Source organism: Salarias fasciatus, chromosome 23 (assembly GCF_902148845.1).
Source record: "Salarias fasciatus chromosome 23, fSalaFa1.1, whole genome shotgun sequence".
Taxonomy (NCBI): Eukaryota; Metazoa; Chordata; class Actinopteri; order Blenniiformes; family Blenniidae; genus Salarias; species Salarias fasciatus.
Genome location: NC_043766.1, coordinates 30,008,359 through 30,030,877, shown reverse-complemented (window position 1 = coordinate 30,030,877; position 22,519 = coordinate 30,008,359).

Here is a 22,519-nt window from a genome sequence, read left to right as displayed (position 1 = left end):
CCAAAATGGCGACATTGACTGGGAAGCCAGAGCAGCGCGCAAACATTAAATTCTGCTTTTTGCTGGGAAAAAACAGCAGCAGAAACACTCACCTTGTTGCAGCAAGCCTACAAGGATGATGCTCTGGGGAAGACTCGGGTCTATGAGTGGTTCGGGTGGTTTAAGAAGGGCCAGATGTCGGCGCGTCAGGTCCGCTCAGCCGTGAAAACAATGCTGAGCTGCTTCTCCACTGTCCAGGGTATCGTCCACAGCGAGTTTGTCCCTCCAGGTCAGACTGTAAATCAGGACTAGTACATGGAAGTCCTCAGACGGCTCCGTGAGGATGTGAGGAGGAAGCGACCCGCGTAGTGGCGGAGTGGAGCCCGGTTGATCCACCACGACAGTGCGCCAGCGGACACGGCGCTGCGCGTCACGCAGTTTCTGGCGAAGAATGGGATGAATCTCCTCCCCGATCCGCCTAATTTGCCAGATGTAGCCTCGAGTGACTTTTTCTTGTTCCCCAAGTTGAAGAAGGAGCTGAAGGGACAGCGGTTTGCAGATGTGAAGAAGGTGACAGAAAAATCGCAGCCGGCAAAAAATGGCACAATTACGCACGGGTCTGACGACGCATTCGTGAAGTGGGAGACACGACTGGAGCGCTGCATTAATGCGGATGGAGACTATTTTGAAGGCGACAGTGATGTTTTTTTTTTGAAATGTCAGAAATAAAAAGTTACAGTCAAATTCCGGATTCTTTTGGGTCCACCCTCGTATATAGATAAAGGCCAAATAAATTTAAAGGGCCTGTATCATGCTTTTTTAGCTAGTCCAAACCCCATTATTGGCATTAACATGGTAATAGTGTATTTTTGGCGCTAAGGAAAAGTCATTTTGTCTGAAATAAAAGATTTTCGGGGGCTAATTCTGAAACCCGGAAGAGAAAACGCTCTGGTTCACTGAAAATCCCGCCTCTCCCCCTGTGGACTTTAACTGACAGCGTACTTCAACCAATCGGAGCTTCAAAACAAATACGTCATGCTTTAGCTTCCGTAAGGGTTAACTTTAGCTCTTTAGCTTTAGCTTCTCTACACGCAAAGACACGCGAAAACGTCTTTTCCTGTTGGAAACTCACCAAGCGCAGACTCTTCAGACTCTTGCTCTTGCTTGATTGTGGCTTTCAGACGATGGTTAAAGTTTATCTCCGTAATCGGAGATATAAAAAGTGGCAACAGTGATTGCCGAGGGCCTGCAGGGGAGGGGTGGGGGGGTCTCCTCAGTGAAAAATGCGAATCAGCTGCGTGCTGGTCAGAGGAGGGTGGGCGTGTTGTCTGCGCGGGGGTGGGGTGGGAGAAGAGTGGTGGGGAGGAGTTCAACCTTTGTGACGTACTTAGGTTTGAAGAATTTCAAACGAGCTGTTTTCTACCCGAAGGGAGAGGCTGCTGTAGAGAGCAGCAGACTGAAAAAGATTACTCAGACATGTGTGGATGAAGGCAAATAACATTTTGGGGGTGGTTTTAAAGGGAAATCAACTTTGTGGCATGTCTAAAACCTTAAAAAAGTGGATTTTGCATGATATAGGTCCTTTAAAAAAATGTGCCAGGAGTAATGTGCTTTTCACAGATACAAATCACAAAGCGTTGTACAAAACAACGTAATAAACAAATATGCTGTTTGTTAAACATGTCATCGATTTCTCTGGTGAAACATTCAGGTAAAACCTTCCCTACATAAAAGAGTCTTCAAATCCTTTTTGAAAGAGTCCTCAGAGACATACAGAGAGACAAGGGCAAATGGTCTGGGGGCAACAGCCAGACAGGATGGTTCTTCCCGGGATATCATACGGACTTCAGGAGTTTCTGGCCTGAAGACCGAAGGGTTCGATGTGAGGAGTAAAGGCCCGTCCATGCTTCACATGTCCGCGTGGGTGCGCGTTGCGCGTTGGTCCGCGTGACGTAAAAATCGTCATGAATTCCTGTCCGCCAGGGTCTGCGCGGACCGATCCGTGGACGTCTGCGCAGCAGCCAGATTTTGAGACGGCGTTGCGCATTGCACGCAGGTCGCAGAAGTGTACGCATGCACCAGAGCGCCATAGCAAACAAAACAGGACGGTAAAAGTGAAAGTAGACGGAGCTCCAGCCTGATGGCTCCACTTAAAGACACCGAAAGAGTGAAAAACTCGTGGAAAGAGAGAGCAGACTCTGTCTGGAGGAGGAGAAGGTCTGCAGACAGAAGTGATCGTTCCGGCGCTGCCCCCGCGTTTCAGAAACAGGAAAAAACTTTAATACTTAATGATAATGTACTGACAATGTATGTGCTTCATTTTCTCTAAATAAACCGTAATAAAGGAGCAGTTAAACAGTCTGTAGTGCCGGAAAAGCTTCTCGAGGCTGCATGGATTACCGCGCCTGCATGGGCGCGCACAGCTGAGCTCAAAATGTAGTATGGGGGAAAGCGCGTCCGCATCGGTGGTGCGCGGACCTTCCAAAGCGGACGCGGAAACGCGTACATGTGAAGCATGGACGGGCCTTAAGGGCACAAGTCTGTAAGGTACTGGAGGGCCTCACCATGCAATGCTTGGAATGTCAGAAATAAGATTTTAAAATCAATCCAAAACTTGACAGGAAGCCAATGAAGACTAGGCAGAACAGTGGTAATGTGGGATGCTCAGGGTGGACCTGTCAGTAGTCTGGCTGCAGAGTTTTGTACCATTTGAAGTTTGTTAAGAACAGCCATGTTACAAGTAAAAAGAGAATTCCATACATGATGAAATAAAACCATGAACGATCAATTCCAGGCAAGACTATTACAGCATTTTTTCTGACTTTAGAGATATTTCTCATACATACACACACATCTATATATATATATATATATATATATATATATATATATATATATATATATATATATATGCGTGTGTGTGTGTGTGTATGTATATATATATATACACATACATATATAGGCGGAGAAGACATATTTAAATACTTTTTTTTTTTTTTTTTTACAATTTCATTAGCTCCCTTTCTGAGAGTATACAATGCACTCAGTGGCTTCATAACAATAGAGTGTGTTTGCTTCTCTTCTTGTGGTTTCTCTTGAGCCACACATTACCTGACTTCCTCAGTTTGGGGGCAACTCATAGGCCCTCAGGCGGGCACTTAGACTTTGATTGCGCTTCAGACATGTTGCCATCTGTGGGTTTTGTGGGATACTCTCACAATACAGTTCCCCCAATGCTGTTTGAATCACATTTGCATGGTGACACAGGCAAGAAAAATGAAGCATTCAGAAATACTTTTTTGCTTAAGTCGTCCCTCCTATCATTTGGTCAAAATTGTGTATCATTATTATTATTATTATTGTTGTATTATGCCCCAGGTAATTTCATTAATTGAGAAGTAGTTGTCATTTTAGAATGCAGAGGAAACCTATATGTACAGAAGGAGAACGTGCAACTGCCATACAGGATGGCCCGAGCCAGTATTTGAATCATGACTATATTGCTGTGAGGTGAGAGTGCTAACCACTGCCCCACTGTGCAGGTCACATTGTTCCGTTACAGACACTTTGATATGTGGACAGATACAGAATCGAACTTGCAACCTTTGGATTGAAAGACAACCCCCCCCCCCCCCAAATCTAGTCACAGCTGCCCAAAACAAAACAAAAAAAAAACAAAAAAAATGTGTGTGTGTATATATATATATATATATATATATATATATATATATATATATATATATATATATATATATATTAGGGATGTGCGATACCACTTTTTTTCAGACCGATACCAAGTACGAGTACTTCATCTTCAGTACTCACCGATACCGATACTCGCATACCGATACTGTATATACATAAAATTTTAAATAATGCAATGACAGATTATTTTTGAAAATGAATTTTATTTCTAATAAAAAGGCAGCCCAGCCACTATGTTTAAGTCCAAAATAATAGTCTGAAAAATAAAACAAACAACTCTGAGTTTACACTTATTTAAATGAAATTAAGTGCAAGATAAAACAGTTTTCCACTTTACATAACTAAGGTTTTTAAATGTACTAATTTTAATGATTTTTTATGAACTAAAGTCAAAGATAGAAGTTTAAAGAGTTGCTCGTGTTATTTGTGCTGCTCTCGGATCTCTGCTCTTCAGTTTCTCGGTCTTCTGCAGAGTTTGCCGTCGAGTTGCTGCCGGAGTTTTCTTTCTTCCAGCACAACAGCGTCAGACTCTCGTCCACAAGCTTCGCCCTGAGGTGTTTAAACAAATTACTAGTGGTAAATGAACAACATCGCGCACCTCCTTTAGCAATTTTAGCATTGCAGAGTTTGCATTCTGCAAAGCTCGGCTCGTTTTCACTTAAATAAAAGAATTTCCACACCGGCGGAGTTCTGGTGAGACGAGCAGCCGTTCTGGGTTCATCCTGTTGTCTCTGCTCTGGATGAGACTCATGGAGAAGTCAGCCCGCTGCATGCAGCCCTGCGCCTGTCAGCGCTCCAGAGAGGAGCTTCTTCCTCTTTCATGTTTGTCGGCAGCTTGCATCCCATTTGGTTGCACTACTGCCAACTGCTGGTGAGGAGGGCTTACTACGCGTGGGGTTTTCTTGCCGTGAGTATCGGCGGCTGGCATCGGTAGCCTTCACGAGTACCCGATACTTTGAAATAAGGCCAGTATCGGCCCGATACCGATACCTGGTATCGGTACTCGCACATCCCTAATATATATATATATATATATATTTTTTTTTTTTTTTGTATATTTTATTTATTTTTTTATTCTGTATGTTTTAGTAAGTCTAGAATTATTATTTTTATTATCATTATTATTGTTATCGTCATTATTATTATTATTATTATTATTATTATTATTATTATTATTATTATTATTAAGGTCAAGTCCACATTTCCACTTTCACTGCAGTATTTCAGTGCAGTCAGCATGACTGTAGCCCTGAGGGCCATGAAAGTTTTAATAATTTCTTTTTCACTTCTAAAAGAATGGTACTGTTCCTGACCCTTTGCCTAGGTTCACCTCCAGCAGGAATCTTCAAAAGAGGAGCACCCTCCATGTCTTACAACATTCAGTAGTTGTAGTAGAGCCTGGAGTGTTTCCTTTCTCCGCCACACATGGTGAAGAGAAGCAAAGCCATTTTCATCCTCTGCTCATAGTTTCTTACAATTTCCCATATGATATATTGGTGTATGGCATTGGAGCATTCTTATAATAATTTCACAAACTAACTTGCTTCAACATGCACTGGCTCCATTTTTCATCTCAGGGATATTTTTTCTTACTCTTATAGACCTATTAGCCCTGGCTTTAAGACTATATGCTTAGCAAAAACAGGTAAGTGGTGACATAGTTTGTTTTTCCCAAGATTGATTTGGTGCAGTGCATAGGTTAACAAGATCCCACCGGGGGAAGTGATGAAGGACACTTATTAATATCGCAGCATGTGCAGGCCTGGGGAAAAAGGGCACCCTTTGTTTTTCCAAGCCGTCTGCCATCATACAGTGTCAGTGTGCAGAAGCAGAAAAGGCTTATTTACCGCTTGTCCCTCAGGTTCTGTGACATTTTTATGTCAAATCTAACCTTTTCTCTGAATTTGTGCAGACTTATTTTTTTCCCCAAAAAAATGGAAAAAATTAACATCACAGGAAGAGTTTACACAGTGGCTATGCATAATTTTCACTACATTAAATCTGCAGAGAGAGCTTTATGCATTAAAATTTGGATTTGTGCATGTGTTGTCCCTCACAGACACAAGAATGATGTGAAAATGTCAGGAAAGGATTTATATTGTTACCTGGACTCATATTGACTCATAAATTACTCATTATTTAGAAGCAAGGGTGGGTATATGACCAAAAAAAAATAAACAGAAGTATGAATCAGAGATATTTAGCATTTAATTAAATGTGGGTTTCACAGACTAAGCTTAGTGTTATTATAGTTAATATGAGTTTCATAGATAAAACAGGGTTATTGATAAGTGTGTGGTCAAATTGACAACTGAAGGGTGACGAGACTGTGGTTCAGCCAGATGAAGAATAGTCAGGCAGGCATCATTTGGTGCAGATGTGTTCAGCCCAATCAGAAAAGGTTCAAAGGGACAAGGCAATTGAGGAACAAAATGAGCAGATGAGGTTGGACTTGATGGGAATGGCAGGAACCTGCAGCTGAACACAGAGACTACAATTCATATATGGCAGGGAGTGGGGAGATGAATGAAACACAATTGTACACAATCAAGGAGAGGGAAGCAGTAATCAGCACTGAGAAGAGATGGAGGGTTCTGTGGCATGAGACCTGAAAAGAGAGGATAGTTAGTAAACAAGACATAGATACCATCCCCACATAATGGACCTAAAGTCTACGAAATACTTGGCCAACAAGATTAAAATTCCAACTGACATGCATGCATCCATGAACTGGATGTTCAAATGTAAATAAAGGAGAACAACCAGAAGTGAGCCAGCTTGAAACTTTTCTCAAAACAAGACCTAATCATCGATAGAACATCACACAGGGAGATTCATGGCAAACCATAATCATTTGATGTATATTTTCTTCCGGGATGTGTTTTCCTGTGTGTTCTTTCAGATGTATTTTATGCTGTCCCTTTTATTATTATACCCAAGGTGCATTGTAGCCAATGCTTGTTGTTTTTTTCTTGCAGGAAATCCATGTAAAGATTTGCATTTGTGCATTCTGACTAAGGCAGGGATTGAGTTTAAAATAATACTTCAACAAATAACTACTTTTACATCCAGCACACACAAAGGTGTATATTTTGAGTTACAGTTCTTCTCAGCAGGCCCATTTAGATATAGACTGTTTATAATTTATCACTATATTGATGTTGATGCTTAAAAATGCCTTAGGTATGAGAGGGTTAAGTATAAATTGCATCCTTGAAGAAATGTTATCAGTGTGATGTTCCACTACCATGATCATTGTTTCACATGTATACTGTTTATGAGGAGCATGTTTGTTCAACAAAACTGAATGCTAACTAATGTGTCCACTAGAGCAATTTGTTATTCTTCATGTAGCCAAAATGTTCATATTTCTATTGCTTCATATGCACAACTGATGTGTTTACTTCCACATATCACATTTAAAATAATCCTCTGAGCTGCAGCTGCAAGGTTTCCCAAGCTGCTCATTAAATCTAAAATCACAAGCTTGAAAGAAAAAAAAAAAAAGAAGCTCAGCGGTCAGCTGGTTGGAAGACAAGAATTCATGATGTAGTTAATGTGCGCTTTAAGAGCATTTTCCACAAACTGATACCTATATAATCTGTCGATAATGAAATAAGATATGATAGCAAAACTATGCTGGTTTCCCCCAGGAGTGCATTCGTTGACCAGGTAGCACAGACCGACCACATTATTGCAGGTAAACAGTCGGTGCAGAGCAAGCAAGACTAAACACGTTGGCCACAGGTTTAATGACTCCCTATTGTCTCACAGTATGTATAATGAGGAATATCTTCAGTAGAATGATTTTACATGCATCTTCATAGACATTAGCCAGAATGCTCTTTGGCTTAAAAAGCCTAGAAAATTGAACTTTTGAGAACTAGCGGTACAGCCAAGGGCTTTTTTTTTTTTTTTTTTTTTTTTTTTTTTTTCTCAGTTTGGACACCAGCTTTTCACAAATATGCTAGTAACACCAAAAACTCTAAAACTAGATGTGTCAAACATACAGCCCTTGGGACAAAACCTGACTCCCAGAGGTAGTCTGGACCACAGGATGAGCTTCCTTCCATAGTTTAGCAATGACAAAGTAAAAACCACTGATGTCTTTTTTTCCCCCACAGGATGTCTCACTGTTTTAATGAGAGGAGACTTAGTAATCAGTCGTTCAGTTCTAGCAAAGTCACATTAGCATCAAATCTTTACTGTGGTGGTGATTTTGACATTAGCCTCAAGATTTCAGATGTCTGCGTAATTTTGAACAACCAAATACAACAACATGCAATGTTTTACAGTTTTGTTTGCAACATTTCTCATCTTCTCTAAGTCTGCAGCATAAAAAAGAATCATCATATCTTTCACGCTTTATGAACATGTTTGCTCCAATGTTTTTGTGAAAATACACATTAAAAGTTGTGAAACCTCAGCAACTCCAGAAAAATATAGGTTTGCTAAGGCTCTGGCCTGTTGCCAGTAACACCATCTGGTATCTGTTTATTGTTTTCCTTTGTCATTGAGAAAACTGCATGGTGTTCACCAGTGTACTGTAATGTGATCTGTAACTTGACAATGCAACTCTGTGTGAGTCTTGCAGATGCGAATCAGTGACTGTGTTGTGCTTGTTCTTGATGAAGTTCATGTCAGTTAACATAGCTTCACAGAGATAGGTTGAACCAAGAAGGTTGGCAAACTTCAGATTTGCAGTGAATACATTGCAGTACTTCTCTGTGTCTATAATGCACTATAGGTTTGGCACAACCTAGTAGGATTTCAAGTGAAGAATATTTTGTAGTGGTAAAATTTCCAAGCAGCGATTAGCGCTCTTGCCTAACAGCAAAAAGGTCCTGGGTTCAAATACTGGCCTGAGCTCAGGGCCTTTCTTGTGTGGAGTTGGCATGTTCTCCCCATGTGTGCGTGGGCTCCCTACAGGCATTCCGGCTTCCTCCCACGGTTAAATGGCGACCCTAAATTGCCCCCGAGTATGGATGTGGGTGTGCATGTACGTTTGTCCCTATGTATTAGCCCTGCCAAGGACTGGCAAACTGTCCAAGGTGTGCTCCACCCTCGCCCAAAGCAGCTGGGATTGGCTCCAGCCCCCCTCGACACTGAGAAGGACAAGCGGCTTGGAAAACAAATGAATGAATGAGTAATTTCAAGCTTCCCATTTGAATGTTTCACTTAGTTGTTCAGCAATGCACACTCTGCCCACTTGTAGGGAAGTATTGAAAACAAATTATGTACATGACTCAAGTCAATCAAAGTCACAAAGCTTGCTCGCAAACTATAAATACAGAGTATTAGTTTTCTCCAACTGTTACTCAAAAGACCAAATGCACAACAGGAAGGTGTAACACTTATGTTTTTACTGTAAATGCAGAGAGAAAATATCCATCTTAGTTTTAAAAGCATTGATAGTACTAATCCTGTCACCAACAGTCTTGCAGCTAGCTCACAGTTCAAGAGGCTTAGCTTCCAGTGATGTTTGTTAAAAATGAAAGGTCAAGTTTCCACTCTGTGCCCCCAGTAATGACACAGCTTCACCTTTGGACTGCATGAACTCTTTAATTTGGTTTCTATCCAGGTAGTATGGGCTTGTGACTGTACCGTTCACAAAATGTAGAGCAGTTCTGTATTGATTAGACACACCTGTTCAGACTGTAACACCTCCATTAGCAAAGGCATCAGGTAACAACAGCCGCTGTTGCATAACACATATCACCAACATCACTGTCTGCTATCCATTCTGCTCAACATGAATGGACTTTCATCAGAGAACAGCACTGAGGGCCACTGGTCCGTCGCCTAGAATCGTGCTCCCCGGTGGGTTGTTAGCATGGTAGCTGGTGCGTCACATACTGAAATGTCTCTCCACATTGTACCATTTTGACAGCGCCACAAATGAAACATACTCTTGTTATACAGAAATAAAAAAAAAACATTGTTCCCACTCACTGTGAAAATACAAAGTTTTCCTTTTCTTCTGTCATTTACTTCAGTGTAAAACCCACCTTCTGCTCGTCATCATCTCAGATGATCTCTGAAATCTCTCAAAATTAAAGTCATGCATACAATATTGAAATTTGAACTCGACTAGATTTCAGTTGTTGCACATTAAACTGTTTTATTTTTGTGTTTCTATTTATGGTTTTAATTTACTTTTCTTTTCAGGTCTAAACATCAAAACTTATTAAAAAAGACTACCAACACAAGTAATGTAAAGGGGCATATTATGCATTTTTCACTTGGTGAAGAGTTTCTTATAGCAGTATGTGTTGCTGTAGCCTCATCATGATATTCATATTTGAAAACTGTGTTTCTTCCCTGTCTTGCTACACCACATTTTGTGAAAATGCCTGCTGAAACGGTTAGGTTTGAGTTTGGTTCGTTTATCCTATCATTCCTGTCATTGTGAAGCAGAATTCACCAAGCGTTGGATTGTTCACCCACTAATAGGGAACGTGAGCTAGGTTTAGACCGTTGTGAGACAGGTTAGTTTTATCCTACTGATGATGTGTTGTTGCAATAGTAATTCTGTAAGTGGGTTTAACTCCTCCCCCTGACTGTGACCCCACCGTGTGTGTGTGTGTGTGAGGTTGGGCGTGGACAGATGTGTTCAAGTGCTTATCGGGAAGCAGGCTCAGAAACAGTCTGTTCTGAGGAGGGCTTCTCAGAGTGACTTTTTAGACCGCTGAAACTCCTAACAAAGGGCGAAAAAATTTAAATACTATGTTTTTGGGCTTCTGAGACCTATATGACATGACTGAAAAATAGCATAATATCTCCCCTTTAAATTCTAAGAAATAATTCATTGGTCACTGATACTATTTATAAAACAGACCTGTGGGCAATTCAAGTAGCCCCTCCAGGCGACCTGGTGCCCATGAGAACCGTGTTGGTGATCCCTGATCTGAACTATACAGTATGCACAGTGGTGCACAGGAAATGATTTATAGCATGTACTGTGTGACCCTATCTTAGATCATCCCAACCTAAGATGGGCTCTGGTTCTGGGGTAGCAAACTGCAGCAACAGAAATTATGGTGACTCGTCCAGAGTATGTTCTGTCTTTTCGTGAAATCAGCTGGGATCTGCTTCGGCACACTGCAGTCCTCAGTTGGCTAAAGCAGTCTATTGAATGTATGAATTGTATGAATAGATAAGACTACCTAAACCAAATATGGTTTCAAAAAAAAAAAAAAAAAAAAAAAAAAAATATATATATATATATATATATGTGTGTATATATATATATATATATATATATATATATATATATATATATATATATATATATATATGTATTAAAACCACACACACACACACACACACACACACACACACACACACACACACACACACACATATATATATATATATGTACATATATATAGGAAATGCATATTTCAGAAAGCCACATTTTTCAAAACTGGAATATCAAATAAAACCTGGGATAGCCTATTTCCTTAATTCATGCTCCAATATAAGATTGCATTCACTGAAACGTTTAAACAAATTGATCTGATTTAATACAGGGTAATGCAGCACTCGAGCTTCACATGATCTGTAATATTGACCCATTCTCTCAACCACTGATGCTGACAGCTGCCATGCAGAGTGCTTGCTCACTTTTGGGAGCAACCTGTGATTCAGCCTCTTTCTGTGAACATGACGGTGGGGAATTGAACCCACAATCATGATCTTTTAAGCCATTCTGTTGTGCTTCATTGAGCCACAGCCGCTATCAACATGTTTGCGTGAGATTTATTACCAGGTAAAAAGGCAAAATCGTTTGCAATCCAATGTATGGAATTTAAGGACTATTGGACTTTTATATACAAATGTGAGCTTGTGAGTGTGTGCATGCATATGTTTGTGAGAACAAAGACCTTTTATGTAAAAAAAAAAAAAAAAAATCAATCCTACTTTTTACAATGCTGAAGATTTTCTCTGGTTTCCACGTAATAACCATTCAAATTAAAGTTTGATTTGTAAGTTGTTCACGATGAATTAAGATATTTGTGATTATCACAAAATGTAAGAACAGCATTCACACAAACAACATCTTAATTATTCATTTCAAAATGAGCACCGTCTGGATTGGAAGACAGTGTCAAAGAAAATGAATCAGTGTTGAGACAGGGTTGCTTTTGTTCACACATCACTCAAAACAATTTCCATCTGCTTATTTTTTCATTCAATCCCAGAATTTCAGCTGTCACTGTGCATGTGCATGAAAAACCAACAATTCATAATTTTTGTGATATTGCATGTAATTCTGTCTATTGTGTTTAGTTCTGCATTTAAATGTTTTTATTTATTTATTTATTTATTTATTTATTTATCTCAGCTGAAACTGGAGAACCAGAGGAAACCCCAACACCCGGAATGAGAACAAACAGTGCAGAGATCCAAGCACAATGCAACCTCAAACTGGGGAAATTCTTACTATAATGTGACTTTACTAACCACTGTACCTCCTTTTAAAAGTCTATCGTACAAAAATATCGAAACAATCAAACAAACAAAAAGCCTGAATATACTGCACATACTGACGAGACTGACAATTTAATTACAACATCTGAAATTCCTGCTGTATGGATTAAGTCTCTGTTTGTTAATTAGGTTCCCAAATGACTTTTTTTTCTTTCTTTTTTTTTTTTTTTACTTTCCTGCAGAGGTAATTACAATAATGAGGAGCATTCCCGATATACAACAACAGGCTGCAGAACTGTACTGGTGAAGAAAAACCCCTTTGCACTGACGTGCGTTGATGGCCAAATTGTGGTCGCTGAACTTGCAAGCGAAAAAATTTTAGGGGAAGCAAAGACAAGAACGATACAGGAGAGAGGGACCAGGGTGGGTGAAAGAAATCATTGGGAGAGGACTGTGCTATCCACAGGGGCTCCTGCTAATTGCCTCACTCATGAGTTTGTGGGACGTGTTAGTCGGCTACTGGATCCGGATCCAGCTCTGCCGCCTCAGGGGTGTTGGCATCTTGGCTCACCAGACGACAGCTCAGTTTGACACGGGCTGTTTTTTTCTTCCCATTCCTCTCAGCCACTGCAACTCACCTCCCCTAGAGGGTTCCCCCCCATCAGAAGTGGCCTAGCTGTGATGGATTGGCATCCTGTGACTGTCAAACTGCTTTATGGCTCTTTAATGAGGCGATCAGGCAGGGGGAGCCTCCACAGCCACTGCCACTATTGGTGCTTAAAGAGGAAATCAAAACAGGTGAAGTTTCATTATAGCTGCTGCTGTTAGTGCCCGGCTTCAGTGGCCAGCTAGTCAAACAATAAAACAAACAATGCACTCATGCATGCACACATTTTTCATGCGAATACTAATTGATGTATTTTCATATTTCTGTTTGCCTCAACTCATATGCTCATACTGGCATAATGGACATTCATTACTCACGGGATTGTGGGAATGCAAGTCTTCTGCATTATTGTGAAGTTTCAGGAATCCAATTTATGTTAAAGTAATCACTGACGTCAACTGGGTGAGCATTATTCATTCACTCGCTACAATGAAGGACAGTTTTCTATGTCCATATGTACTGGATTAATTAGAGATAAGGCAGTTGCATGCACATGCAGAAAACAGATGTGTTCCCAGTTTCAATATTGCATTATTTCTAGAATTACATCATTAATGAAACAACATATAACAGCCAGCAGATAGCTTCATTAAATTATGATGTCGCAGCTCACAACAATCTGTTGGCCCAATATTTTTTTCCACTAAACAGTACATCCACCCACACATACTGTCTTTGCATCTGCAGACATCCACCCTTTTGTCAAAAGCGTACATGTCTGAAAATGTCCAGCCTGTTTCATGCACACACAAACACTCAAACAGGGTGCAAAGTAAACCGTGTTGACAATGAAATACTCCAATTATGCATAAAAGAAGATACAGAGGCAAGCAATTACTCAAACTGTGCCAGCTGTCACCACCATAATACGACTGTGCATATGCTATATTCCATCAATCAAGGCGCTGCTGCATGATTGTCGCAGCACAAAGCTGTAATCTGGTGTCTGGTGGAAATAATCTACCACAACCAAATTAGTCATAATTTGAGAGCAAAAATGGTGTTTGTTTATGGCAAAGAACAAATCCTACTAAAGTGAATTGTGCATATTTATAGCCTGGTTTTGCAAAAAGCTGTTCCATGATTATTATTTGTTGCCACCAAGCACAGTCTGGCAACAAATAAATGATTGTGACGGGCCTGAACCGAATGTCAACACTGAAATGCTCATTATTCAGGTTTTTTTTCTCTTACACACTGTAAACATGACATGCCTGCTGCATAAAAATAAACATGTCACAAGCAATATGCTGGTCATATTTCCATATGTTTATCACACAGTGAGGTCAGCTACAGGTAAAGCCTTTCTGTGTGTGTAGGTATACAAGAAAGAAAAAAGTCATTTAAGAAAAAAAGAAAAACAAGATTAAAAAAAATGATCAACAATGATTTTAAAAGAAATACATCTTTTCTGTCCTACAGTATTCACAGATGCAATTTAAATAAGAGCATTGAATTGTTTTACTTTGCAAAGTAGTTATTGGTCAGTTATGAATTAAAGACCACAGTTAAATTTGCTCTTTTTTCTGTGATCTTGATACTTTGCTTGTAAATGAAAACATGTACAAAACCTACTACTGCTTTCTTTCGAATATTGCACAAAAAGCTAACTCTTAGCTTTAGTATGAACAGCTGACACTGTTTCTCAGCATTTCTTACTCATCAAACCCCTGTTCACTGGAAGATGAGCACCTCATTAGGTCTCCGTACACAAACAATCTGCAAAGGCAACGCTTTGCCGTGAACCACCTCCACACAGCCTCTGGGTCAGCGCTATGCACACCTCTAACAGCCACCGACAAGTCACAGAGTGAAAGAGAAAGAGCACAGACCGTGAGGGCTCTGATAGTTCTGTTCTACTACGTCTTCCAGGATGCTGCGAAACTCTTCGTCATTCAAATGATTGTGTAGTAAATGAGCACTTTATTGGAGAGGCTGTTAAATTCTAGAATGAGCAGCACACACTGCCCAGGGGCGGGTCAAAAAATGTGGCTGTGGTGCCGCCCATTTTATTTTATAATAAGCATTAGCAAACATCTGGAGGAGCTGGTGTCTCCAGGTGTGTGTGTGTGTGTGTGTGTGTGTGTGTGTGTGTCAGTGGGACCATTATTACTAGGGATGTGTGAGTACCGATACCAGGTATCGGTATCGGGCCGATACTGGCCTTATTTCAAAGTATCGGGTACTCGTGAAGGCTACTGGTACCAGTCACCGATACTCAAGGCAAGAAAACCCCACGCGTAGTAAGCGTCCTCACCAGCAGATGGCAGTAGTGCAACCGAATGGGATGCAAGCTGCCAGTCAACATGAACGAGGAAGAAGCCCTCGTCTCCTCTGGGGCTAACAGGCGCTGAGCCTGAGCACTGCAGCAGATTGACTTCTCCATGAGCGTCACATCCAGAGCAGAATGAATCTGTGAGAACCGCTGCGCGTCTCACCAAAACTTTGCAGGTGTGGAAATTCAATTATATCAGTGTAAACGAGCCGAACTTTGCAGAATGCTAATTCTGCTATGCTAAAATTACTAGAGGAGGTGTGCGATGTTGTTCATTTACCACTAGTAATTTGTTGAAACACCTCAAGGCGAAGCATTATTGCATTATTTTAAATTTTTTGTGTCAAAAGTATCGGTTTGAGTATCGGTATCGGTGAGTACTGAAGATGGAGTACTCGTACTTGGTATCGGTCTGAAAAAAGTGGTATCGAACATCCCTAATTATTACCCATTTTTATTATTATTAATATGTGTTTCTGGTGATCGGATCACACTGTTTGCTGTTTGCACTTGTCTATATCATGCATTATTACCTCTATCACATTTACGCTAAATGGTCAAAGGGTGCAATACTTGAGAAACTCACTACTCAATCTGTAATTGAAATCGATAACTTCAAAAAGGTTTAGGAGAAGCTTAGTTTTTGCGAATGGATCCTGAAGTGTTCCCAGGGAGGCTCCCATCATCCCCAGTTGGCTCTAGAGATGATCCAGTTATACTCCAGATTACAAATAATTTGTGATTAAAAAAAAAAAGAAAGAAAACACAGCCCAAACAGATGATTGCAACACATGCTGTTCACACAGCAGATAGCAAATGTGTCCCAGACCACCTTGGGAAGTGTTTTGAGCACAATCGCTTTGGTGCCTCTTTGCACTTCAGGATTTCCCAGAGAAAACTTGCTAAGCCCGGTGGTTGGACTGCTAGAGAAGCCCACCGTGTTTATGAAAAAAAAAAAAAAAAAAAAAAAAAAAAAAAGTTAAAAGTTGACAGAAATTTTGAAATTATGACTACTTTGTGTTATTGTAAGCATTTACTTTCTTACAGAAAGCCACAATCTTAAAATAAAGTTTTAACAAACAAAATAAAATTAATTAAAATAAATATAAAATGTTTTCACCTAAGTTAAATCCTAGTGAATCTTAAAACAAGCCATTGCTGTTCACATTTAAAGGTAAAATAAATTAACAAAAATAAAAAAGTGCAAACATGATCAAGGTGCAAAAACAGGGCACTCAGAGGCTGAAGAGGGATCTGCTGGACTGTGTGACCTCGTCTACTTTTTGAATTAAAAACTAAAGAAAAATTATTAGATTGCTTACAGTTATTAATATTGTTATGTTCTTTAAGTATTTGTTGTTTATATGGAGTTCACAGCAGTGCATAAGTCCAGCAGTACCTCCTTAAGGCCAGCAGAGGGTGCATTGTTACTGTTAGATGTATAGTGCAGTGTGAAGCACGAAGAAGAATGTGTATGAATGGAATAAAGCAAGTTGTTCGTGGCTGGTTCATTAAACAGAAGCACCACAGTTCCACCGTTTGGACAGTGAATCATTTTGAGGATAGAACACGAACCATTTTGGATTAAGTCCGCTAGTTTGATGTTTACCATCGCGGCTCACAGAAGGCTGCTCTGACAACGTGCTAACAGCCATGCTAACTGCTAACATGCTAACTCGCACTGGCTCTGCCTCGTCAACGAGCCGCGTCTTTCTGATGAAAATGCACCTCACCGTCTGACCCCGTATGTGTTCACGTATCGACCATAAGGTGTCGCCATTGCAACCATATTAACACATGCCATTAAAAGCTCTAGAGGCCATCTTTGGTATCGCTGTTTTGGTGCACAAAAAAACATTTACAATAAACCAGCAATGCTTAGTCTGGCGGGGGGAGGGGGGACCCTGCACTTGTCTTTGCTTGAAATGCATGTTAAAACCAGGTGTGTACCAGATTGAACTACTGGAATTTGTAACCATCTCATATGCTGTTGAACCACACAACTCTACAAATGCATGAAAACACAGGTATAATCAAAACAACTGCATGTATAAAATTGCAAGGGCAATCATGTATTGAGCAAATGCTCCACATTAGCTACCATTTAAAGAGGCAGCAGTTGTCTGCTCATTGTTTGTCTCAGGTGTTTTGTTGATGATTCCAAAGGAGACCTTTTTCACCATAACTTCATTAATTTACTCTCCTCAGCGAATGTGTCCCAAGCTAGAACTGTCACATCAGTTTCTGTTTTGTTTGTCAAACTGTCAAATATTAAATAATTATCAAATAGTAGTTTTCACCAACTTCCAGAACAGCTTTTAGTTCCTGAAGATGCCACACCATGATACAATAGAAACCCTCTCAAGTTTTCACGTGGTCAAACATTATTTCCATTAGTTGCTGATGCTATTATAACCTTTTTATGTCTGTCAGAGTGGCTTCCCATCCATCCATCCATCCATCCATCCATCCATACATATATACATACATCTTCTGTCCTGCTGTATCCAACTTATGCTTGCAAGTCACTGTCTAGGTTACACCTGAACTGGTGAGCAGTTCGTCACAGAGAAACAGGCACACATGTTTTTGAATTTCAGGAATGGGGATATTTTTGCTGTGTCTCAAGAATATCAAACACAACACTGTTTAATGAAGGTGAATCAATCATAATGCAGAAAACAAAAACAAATGTGGAGTTCAAGCTAATTATTGGATAGTCCCTTGAGATGTAACATCCATTTAAACAGGAATCAAACAATTATACATGAAATCACATATAACACAAATACACATATATACTTTATATTACAAAATATTGCATTAAGGTATTGAACTTAAGTTGTTTCTTAATCTGAGGCTAAAAGTTGCAAAATTAATCACTTTCATCTTGTTTCACATGCGCATTTAAAAATGACAGTGAGAAATGGCTTCCCAAGTACAAATCAGTTAGAAACCTTCTTCCTTTTGTTGAATTTGATACCGTAATAATATCCATCAGTGGAATAATATGTGGACAGCACAGTAGACAAACATGTTCATAGTGGCTTTGGGAATTTGAAGAAATAAAAAGTTTATATTAAAAGTGAACTTCATCTCATTTCGAGCATACTTTTATTTATTCAGTTTGGAGCAATTAAAACTGCATTTTAGGGGAAACAATAACAAACACGTATTTGATATGTTTTCCTTGGAGGCTTGCGAAAGTAAAGAACTTCTCTTATTGTCATAGCTTTTGTCGATTGAGCCAAAAATAATATTTTCCACACTTCCTTGTGCATCCATTGCACCATACAGACAGCAGCTTCTTTTTTTGAATTAGTGTTCCTCTTCTAAAGGAATGTGTGTCCCATGAACAGCCAACATACAGAACCAATTTCATGCTGCTTTAGCACTCAGAAAATGATTTAAATTCGGGAACACAAAGCTGCTCCCAAACTGCTTCAGTCAGATGAAGGCTATTATGAGTCCTGGATTAAATCTACAATACATGGTATTGACATGAACCTTTTTATGTCTTCTCTAAACACAAACAGATAAGTCCAGATTCAGCATCTCCCTCCAGGGTGTACCAGTCTGATGGTTTTCCTGTTACATTTGAATCATATAATTGTACCTCTGAGGATTCTCCTTGACAGTACTATGCTTTACTGGAGCCAGTATAGGTCTGTGCTCTGTACATAAGGCAGTAAAGAGTAATTTAAAGATACACTCCAGTATCACAGTCTATTTATATTCACGCTGGATTCAGCAGTGCTTTATACATGTGCGAGGTTCTGTGCAAGATAAAAAAAAAAGAGAGAGAGAGATAGAACAAAGAAAAAGATAGCGTTTTATCCAGCCAGCAAAATGTGAGGGTTTTGAAGGTCAGAGGCATAGCGTGTAAGATTCTCATGGTTTCATGGTCAGTTGCACCAAATTTACTTTTCATTTTTATTATGTTTTATGTGCTTTTTTGGAAATAATTTTAATAGTCTGGAATATTTACATGTATATTAACAGTAACATATATCTGCATATATGACAATCTCGACACTGGGCTGTCGTAGAGGAGTGGCGTGAGCGGACCATGATGAAATATTGGTGAAACTAATCAGTTTTTGGACGATTAAAGCCGTTTCAGGAGCAGCGTTACCGATGCCCCGTCTGCTGGACCTATATGGATGTGCGCTACTTGATTTTGGATCTAAATTTCTCCCGAAGCACTGTTCGGATCAGAAAAGCCTTCTGGGTGAGTATATTGTTCTACTTCATTCTATAAACAACGTGAAAACTGTTTAAACCAAACTTATCCTTTAAACTCTGGCAATAGACTCTAATAGTTAGCATTGATGGCCTAGATATTGGAGAAGTGGACTTGGGATCTACTGTTAACTGGTTTGATCTCTTCTGAGCACCACGATTTCTTCCCCCCTGCCCCTGGCTGCTGTAATGGCAGCCCACAGCTCTTATTAATAAGAGAGACCATCCAGAAAAACGCGATTGTGCGATCGCATGAATTCACGCATAAATCACCCTTTTGCCGCTGATTATGCGGAGGCCACATATTTTCCTAAAGGGCTCATAATCTCTGCAATAATCTCATATTTTCCATGAAAAAAAATGAGAAATAGTCGCTTGAAGTGCTGTGACGTTCAATGAACGAGTCGTTCGTTTGAACGGCTCTTTTAAGTGAACGACAGGAGCCGTATCACAGCTGTCTGAGAGCCGTTCCTTTGTGCAAATTGTCCACGCTTCCTTCACGTGTCTCCTGAGTGTCCACCTGTCAGCACTGCCTTCATGTAAATGACCAAGTTTCAGTTTTCTGCAGCATGCTCCAGTCACCTGAACGCAGCAGCTAACTAGCAGAGAAGAAGTGTCCAGAAACCAGAGATGAGCCGGTTTTTTGGAAGAACTGATTTCCTTATTAACTGGCGACTGGTTTTCTTTCACGTCCCTCGTTGCTGATAGATGTTAAAAACCAGACAAAAAGCCGTGTCAGACCTTTAATGAGTCTGATTTCAACATCCGCTGCTAGCAGCAGGAAGTGCTAAAGAAAGTCAGTCACAAGTTACAGGTTTTAGCAATGGTGTGTGTTCCATTTGTGAGAATTGGTGAGCATTGGTGAGTAACAATTTAAGATAAATAACAAAGTAATGAATGAAAATGAATGTGACGGAGGTGTGTGTGTGTGTGTGTGTGCGTGAGAGAGGGAGAGAGAGAGAGAGAGAGAGAGAGAGACAGAGACAGAGAGAGAGAGAGAGAGAGTGTATAGGTAACCTACATATCTGGCATCTTTTCGCATATTTCACAGCATACTTCACAACTGTCCGCAATTTTACCGCATACAATAGCATAAAACGCTGCATATTTATTTGCATAATCAAGCATTTTAGCTCGCACAATCTGGGATTTAAGTACGCATAATCAAGATTTTTTGCTCGCGTTTTTCTGGAGGGTCTAATAAGATGAGTGAAATGCAGAGAGGGATTACAGTGGCTTTTTCTTTTTTGAAAACCTAGAACCAAAACCAAACAAAAGTTTAAGGAACCAATTCAATTCAATTCATCTTTATTTATATAGTGCCAATTTCTAACACATAGTCATTTCTAGGCTGCTTTAAAGGAGCACAGCACAGTTTGCTCATTTTATGCAAAACACCGACCCCTGCAGACTTTAGGCGTAACTGTAGCTTAGTGAAAAGCTCGTGTCTGTGGCTTGTGCCCATGTACGTGCACAGAAGAGGGGAACTCCTTCCTCGCTCTTTTAGCAGCGCTCAAGTAAAATGTAAGTTTCTTTTGCCTGGTGGAGTCTGTGCTGGAGTTGTGGCAGTGCTAGAAGCCGGTCTTTTCTTACTTTCTGGAAGCTCCATCCTCAGTACTGCTCAGTTGTTGCTGCTAAGCGTCTGGCGGAGTAATGGCGGACAAATCGAAACTTGGGATTACCAGGCCAGCGGGAGCGCGCATTACGTCAGGCTCAGAGCGATTCGTACCCGAATCACACATATTTCTGTGCCTTCAGTGCCCTGCACAGGAAAATAGGAGCGACTGCGATCTTGCAAAAATAGCTCTTGCTGCCCGTCAGGCAAAGGTGAAAACGTGTGTGGGTGTGAATAATTGATAATTTAATATTTAAAACTGTGCTGTGCCCCTTTAACAGAGAAAACCACAGAGGATGTTGTATACAGTGTCTTTGCTGTGTTTTGTAAGAATGCGTTCTTTATCTCTAAGATAAACTCTTTCAGTTTACACACACAGGGTGTTTGGTCGACTGGTGCTGCAAAAAATACATTCAGCTGTAATTTTGTCCATTGCTTCAATAAACTGTATTCTGTGTAACTCTTTGTGCACTCTAGTGTTTTTCCTCTCTTTTTTTTTTTTTTTTTTTTTGGACAGATCCATCTTTCTCTTTAGCCTGACATGCAGCTATTTTTTGCCTATTGCTTACTTTACAAGCTTGCCTCAGTGTAATATTCAGACACTTAAAAAAAAAAATTAATATGTTTTTAATTAAAAGATGCACTTGTAATGCAAATGCATAATTTTAGTAGCTCTATCACATAATAGAATAACATGTTCACTTACCTATCTTTAATACCAATAAATAATGTTAATACTTATGAAAGATGTGTCAATTAGTGGGACTTGTGAGTCTTTGGTGCCCAGTCCATGGATGAAAAAAGTGAACTTGGGATTGGTTTGCAAGTTTGAAACTTACTGTGAACAGCTTACCACTGTGGTCCTCTGAGCAAGACCCCTGGCTCTCCCAAGAGTGTCCCACTGTGGCTGCCCCTCAAATCCTAAAAATATAATGGGTCAGTGCAGTTTTTTAGCATTATCTATCTATCTATCTATCTATCTATCTATCTATCTATCTATATCCTGTTTTATAGTGCTTTCGGTAGGTTGCCCTACCGAAGCCAACATATCCTACAATATTCAGATTAAAAAAAAATGAATTACCTTAAGGGGGATTAATAAAGTAGAATTAGTTTAGACTTTTAGGCATAACATAGCAAATACTTTCTGGCTTTATAGGAAAACAGAGAAAAAAAAGTCAATGTTTTTTGTAAGGTTTCACTTACATTTTGCTGTGACTTCATGACTTATTTTTGCCAACAGACCTAACAGTTATTAAAAGCATCACAGTATACACAAACAATCACAGTGGTAGGTCCAATTTCTGGAGTTTTTCATGTGGTTTTCATTAACAGATGGTCTTTGCTCAGTTGTCCTGGTGTGGCTGCACACTTCAAAGAAGTAACATGTACTGATGTCTCATTGTGTTCAGAGTGATCTGTCAGCCAGCATGCTCACTCACCTAGTGTGTCACTTGATTAGGTTTGTTAACCTAATTCAGGTTTTGTTTTGTTTGTAATATTTTGATAAAGGTGCTATGGAGTTGACGCTTCTGTTTATTGTTGGTTTATTTTGTTAATTAGGAGCTTGCATGTTTTTAAACTCCCTGTTTTCTCATCACCT